This window comes from Leptopilina boulardi, unplaced genomic scaffold, assembly GCF_019393585.1.
Source record: "Leptopilina boulardi isolate dan_hultmark-lab unplaced genomic scaffold, ZJU_Lbou_2.1 LbouV2_4, whole genome shotgun sequence".
In the NCBI taxonomy this organism is placed as follows: domain Eukaryota; kingdom Metazoa; phylum Arthropoda; class Insecta; order Hymenoptera; family Figitidae; genus Leptopilina; species Leptopilina boulardi.
Window position 1 is genome coordinate 655,299 of NW_026137973.1, and position 6,755 is coordinate 662,053.

At 30.4% G+C, this 6,755-nt stretch overlaps 1 long non-coding RNA gene across 1 annotated transcript; it reads right to left on the bottom strand.

Annotated features, from left to right (window-relative positions):
* Positions 1 to 362: 362 nt before the first annotated feature.
* Positions 363 to 1,353, bottom strand: LOC127289171 (uncharacterized). The gene is made up of 3 exons (XR_007844131.1): positions 1,191 to 1,353; positions 604 to 811; positions 363 to 487 (listed from the first exon to the last, which is right to left on the bottom strand). It is a non-coding gene; the product is annotated as an uncharacterized LOC127289171 (long non-coding RNA).
* Positions 1,354 to 6,755: the final 5,402 nt, after the last annotated feature.

Below are 6,755 nucleotides of genomic sequence, written 5' to 3' on the forward strand. Positions count from 1 at the left end.
TAAACTTAATTGCAAATATAATTAGTGGCTCTCTGCTCATAAGCGGCAAGCTGTTAAGTAATCGGTGCCTTCTCACGACTCCAATGATATTGTCTTTAAAGCGGATGGCGCATATAAAAGTATAGCGCGAAACACGTTTTCTTAATTAATTCGCTAGTTAATGAATGTTGCTAATAGATTTTGGAAAATTTTCGCATTTTAATATAAAAGTAGAGGGAAAAAGTATAGGCTTTTTTTTACTAAATTTATTCTTTCTTTAATTTATAGTTTATAATTTAGCAATTAGTAATTAGTAATTATTATTCCCCTTATTTTAGAGTGTAATGAGAGAATCACTAATAATAAGCGTAATAAGATTCACTCTCCACTTCTCTGTTGTCTGGCTCTTCGAACGAGAGATGTATTATTATTCTCTAATTGGACCATTATTCACAAAAGGCAACATGACTTGAAGAAACAGGTGGTCCAATTTTCCCTCTATATATATCTAATTTTAATTAATTTTTATATTTAAGTTTTCTTTTGTATAAATTTTATTTTATAATTTGTAAGTTTTAATTATTTATTAATATTTTCAATATAAAAAAGGAAAATTGAAATTACCAAATTTTCAAGTATTTTAATGAATTATTTTCCCTTCCTCTCCATTAGATTTGGATTATTATCTTCTGGGCTTTTAAGCAGTTCATTGTATTTTATATGCAGTCATTTGGGGGTTTACAGTGAGCTTAACTTCAATAAATAATGAGGCGTTATCCATATAGTTCCCAATTAATAATTCATAAGCGTTTTATATGACTAGTGGCTCTCGCTATATAAATTTATTAGCATATAGGTAAATTAAGAGGACGTTCAATTATAATAATTACATGACTATTATAATTACTACTTTTCCGATTTCATTCCCTCTTTTTTAAATCGCAGCAACAAATTGGTGCGCAGCAATTTAAAAATAATTTTTTCAATTTACTCTCAGTCACCTTTAAAAACTTCTAAATAGAAGATCACTTTCAGGGTTAATTCAATAATAACATCTCTTTCTCAAGGAGTATATATATTTTCTATATATAGAAAAATCCCCTCCCCATTTTTCCGGTCACGTTTCACAATTTTGACGTTATTCTTTCGATGGGAAAAATAGTAATTTCGTTAGCAAGAAAAAAAAAGTATATTCTTCGGTTTATACGAACGTGGAGTTAAGTTACAGGTCTTGATGGTGAGGGAAACAAAACGAGGTTATCATTTTCTCCTTGTGGAGGGTTGTCAGTTAAGGAGACGCAAGTTAACGAAAAAAAAAAAAAGAAAAACGCTTTTGGATGGGTAAGAAACAAACTTTTGACATCAAGGTTCATGAATTCTAGATATTTGTGTAAAAACTCTAAAAACTGTCTTATGGAAAAGGAGATTTTTATGATACTACTTTCTTACAAGGGAATTTTTTTTTATACACTGTGAAGTTGTTTTTTGAAGCGAAAAAGAGAATTTAAATGTTTTTTAGAAAAGAAAATAGTCAATTGATTTGGACAAACGGACATCAGACAGAATAATGTGATAAAAATAATTTCTTTTTTTACCCTCGTAAATATACATCTGTCTCATTCCCGCGGGGGATATTGTCACCTCGTTATATATTTAATCTTTCTCGTTGTTACAATATTTTAGACTTATAAATGTGAGGTAGAGCAAACGAATTGGGGGGAGGGAATCACAAAATCATATTTTGATTTATAGAATACTATATAAAATTGTTACGTTCAGTTTGATAAAATTTATTTAATGAATTCTTCATCCAAATTATCGCTGCTTATATATTCCTTGTTTCTTCAGCGGTTTCTGAAATTAAAAATTTAGTAATTGTTCAATTTTTTTTTAGTATTTAAATTTCGCAGTTTTTAAAAAACATTTCGATTTTGTCAAAAATAAAAAGCGAACAATAATATATATATATAAATTGTCAGGGAAAAATATGGCTTAGTGATTTAGAATTTTAAGTGGTGTTTGACGCTCGCATTATTTGTACAGTAGCAAACGAATTCACGAGTGGGTTTTTGGAGGGAGTGGGGTGTAAACGAGTAGTACTTGGGTTTATTCGTGCGAGGAATATTATATGTCAATAGCGTTTTGTTAAGCGGCTTAGAGAGACTGTTATTGTGCTGGTAATGCAAGCGCGCAGAAGAGAAGAGATCCGTTGGATTACGTTCCGGATTCAATGTCATTGAACGCGCGTAGAAAGTTGGTATACGCATATGGTTAGATTCCCGGCAATAGTAACTATATACACACATATATATATTCAAGTACCTAGTTGCGAGTATAATTCTACGATATTTTAGCGGAATTGTAGCTTTAATCTCTGCCAAAAAAAAAAAATAAAAAAGAATTATTTCAAAATCAACGAAAAATTGAATTTTTTTACTCTCTTTTTTTTGCTTCATTAAAAGGCATGTTTTAATTGCGGTTCAATGATCGCTAAACCTTAATTGCGTTTCAATGATCACAACCTTTAATTGCGTTTCAATGATCGCAAACTTTAGCAGAGGGTTGGAATGCAATTTTAATTACGTTTTTGATGAACGTAGTAACATCATCGTCATGTGGGCGTAAATTAAAAAGCTCCGAAACCTCATTTTCATGTGTGACCTGTGCGCTAAAAAATATAACTAGTCAAAAAAAAAAAAAAAAAAAAAAAAGGTGACAGCGGTGGGAATGGTAAAAATTTTATTTCTTAACTGTAATATTTGTTTGTGTATTATTAATTTTAATAAATCTTTTTTGAGAAATAAATCAGGTTTGACAACTTGTTCATGTTTTATGTGTGTTTCAGGATGTAGTGAAGGCTATCATTGGGAGGATGAACGTTCCCTAATAGAGCGTTTCAGATGACCTAAGGCAAGCATTGTTTATGTGCTCACATTCCAATATATATGGACCAACAATTTCCCTCATGAAACTGGTCATTAACCCGTGTGTTCTCCAGGCATAATTTCTACCAGGACGAATTTCTTCAATTTTAAACGTGAGTTAATAATTTTAATCATTTTATTTACTTTAATAATTTTTATTTATAACAATTTTTTCTTTTTATAAGAATTTGTTTTTTCGGATGAAGGCAGAAAACTAAAAAAAAAAATGAAATTTTATCGAGGCACAGTTTACTCGGTGGTAACTCGAGGCGTCCATTCTGGGTTTGTGATACAGATATTATGATGCGATAATGCTCGAATCGTGTAGGTAATGCTGACACACCCACATATAGACCAATCATTACACTTTGGATGCTGCGAGCTACACATATCCGCAATGTTAAAAAAAAGTTCTTCACTTCGTGATGATGCATTGAATCGAAATTATATATATTTTGTGAATGTGTGATTTTTCTTCATAAAAAAATTCTGATCACGAATCTCGAAATATATAATTGTATTATAAAAATGATAAATATTTTTTAAATAATTGGTTTTTTAATAATATAAAGTAATTAAAAATAAAATTCTATTATTTTTTTATTGCAGTGGAAAAAGTAAAGGATTCACCTTCAAAGGAGAGGTGACTTCTAATTTGGATCAAGAATTTATTAAATAAATTTTATCAAACTGAATGTAACAATTTAAAAAATAAAAGAGAATTAAAGATGATTTTCCGGTTAGGATTTTAAGAGCGTTGATAATTATTATTGTCAGTGTGAATTTGAAATTTAACGAAAATTCGCACTGATTGTGAGAAGCAACAATATATATGCGAAATGCCTAAAGCAACACGATTTCCATCTTCCAAACGATCTTTCCCGTATAATACCGCGCGAGTTTCAACCGTAATAACCGCGAATTGTCGGTATTCAACATTTTCGTGGATCAGATTAAGGGTATACCGAGTATAGTATGGCTTACAGTCCGTCCGCGAATTAGAGCCTCGTCCTCAAGAGAGAGAGACGAAAATCTGTATTATCACTGAGAGATAACTGCGAGTAAAATTTATCACCATTTATGGAGTTCTTGATGCTTTTCACAGATACGCGATAAGTCATTGGAAATTTGTCTCCATTTAATTTCAATTTAAAAAAAAAAAAAAAACTAAAAGGAAAAAATTTTGCATAGATAATTTTTATAAATTATTAAATTTTACAAATTAATACAAAGCATATAGAAATTAATTTTCCAACCGGCATTTTATCTCCCATCATGTTAAATGTCCAGAACAGTGTGTCTAGCACATTTTTCAGTAGAAAAAAATTTCTTTTTTTTTTTTTTGTTCAAAAAAAGTATAAATCGTCCTCGCTCTAACAATGAGATTCTCAAGTTTATGGGCATTTTTTCATGTAACGTCAAAATCCCTCGGTGGAAACATTTCGTAGAGTCGTTTCGCGATCTCGAGTACCCCCTATACATTTTATTCGAGTAAGTACCCGTGTAAACGGACCATCCAAAGAGAGAAAGAGAGAGAGGATATTTAACAGGGAAAATGTTCGGGCTCTAACTCGTCGTCCTGATTTTCAGCTTATACACATTCACAAACTCATTTACTCCATTTGCGCATATATATTTTGGGATTTACGTTTTCAAGCCAGTATTTGTGAAACGGAAGAATAGTCGAGTGCAGAAAAGGAAAGACTATATATAGAACATATAATGTTTTATTTTATTCGTTTGTGCAAATTCTCTATATAGTTAGCTTTCGTTTATAACTGAATAATTTATTTTTCAAAAAGAAAATTACAAATACTGATTTATTTTTAAAAAATTCAAGATCTATTTAATTATTATTAAATTCCCACCACTGTCACCATAAATGTCATTTTTACAAAAACGATCAAAGAGAAAATTATATATATATTTTTTTTAACTATATAAACGCACTTGAAATTCTTTTTCCTTTTTTGTTGTCGAACGATTTGTACAAACAATTAAAATTCCATACGAAACATATGTATTCCACCCAACTAATGTAACAGTAGAGTATACGTGCTTCTCTCAAAATATTTACATATTTTTTCACGATACTATCGAGCGTTAATCCCGAAATCGTTATATCCACTAAACCCTGCATGATTAAATGCAAAAACGCGCACAGAATTTTTCGAAGCACTCTTCCGCATTTCTGTACATCGTTTCCTTTTTTAATCGCGGAAGGGGGGGGGAGGGTGGAGAGGATTTTTTATTTTTTTTAAAATATACCACGCCACCGTTAAAAATCCCAGCACATTTTTTTTATTTACCAATTTTTTTTCTACCCCCAACTCAAATATTATGTTTTTTTTTTTTTTTTTTTGTCGTTGAGATAAATTTTTTGGCCCACTGTGCAAAGCACAACGCATCAGGAAGAAGGGCATTTGGTTGGATGATTTGGCGTCGTTTGTTCTTTAGTTCGTCCCTCTTCCGGAGTCGGTTTCACTCGCTTAGGATCGTTGATTTTTTACTCTGACATTTGCAAATTTTTTTTTTTTTTTTTTTGGCCACATAGAAGAATTGTACTGTACTTTTTTTGGGGGGGGGGGTTTACTCTCTGTGAGTGATCTTTACTTGAAAAAAAAAAACCCTGCTTTTGGAATCGAAGCCAATGAGCGTGTTTCCACGCGATGAGTTTCCGGTCGAACAAAAGCCAGAAAACTTTTCACGAAAAATAAGAATCGAGTGGGGGACAATGCAAATGGCTGTGTTAAATGCGAGACCAAAAGGGAAAGACGAGAGTCTGTTTTACGATTATGTACATTTGTAAAAAATGCTGATCTTTGCTTTTCGTCTTCCAATGACGTTCTTTTCTTTCAATTGTTTTTTTTTTTTGGTATTCGAATTTTGATATTGATTTTCACTATTTCTTCGTTGGAAACAATTTATATGCGCCTTCTCTAGTTTGAAATTGAGGGAGAAATTGTTCAGAGGAAATTTTATGAATTTAGATTTTTATCTTTTTTTTTCAATTGAGCTTCGTTGGCAAGTTTGAATTATAGGAGGTAATGATAGTATTTTGCAGTGCCTCGGTGTTGAAATATAATGATAGATCTTGTCATTGAAACACGAGTGTTGTTACTATAGATACCAATTGTATATTTTACATTCAATTGTATTTATATATTTTTTTTCACTATTTCTATATTTATATTTTTATAGTAATTGTGAGGAAAAACTAAAATATTTTTTCCACTTTTTAACAAAAAAAAAAAAGAAGAATCAGAAAAAATTGTTTCCGTAGAATAATTTGAAATAACAAAATAATTAGTATTCCTTATTGCAGTACAACAAAATTTATTTTCTTCCAATTTAATTGAAAAGAAAACTTTTTCTAAAGAAAGGTTAACATTTTGTATTTTTAGGTCAAATACTCGGGGTTAAAACCATATAAATGTCTCGGCATAAATATGAATAATTATAACATATGCGTATATTGCGTGGAAAAAAATGAGTGCGGCAATCATATATTTCGAATGGGAACTAAAAAAACTTGGAAATAGTTGAATAGATAATGAATAGATAATGCAATAATAATGAGACACCATAATGAGGGGTTAGTCTCGACAAGGTTCTGCAAAATCAATAAAAAAAAAAAAAAAAAAAAAAGAGGGTGATGGTTATCATATTTTGTTTCCTGGAGTACAGCAAAAACAATGTAAATAATAAATATAGACTGACACTAAAAAATAAACAAGCAAAAAAAAATTTGTCATATATCAATATTTGTTGATGATAATCTAAATAACATTTTTATTTTAATTGACATTTATTCTGCTTTCATGAAGGTCCATTTCAAAAAAAAAAAAAAAA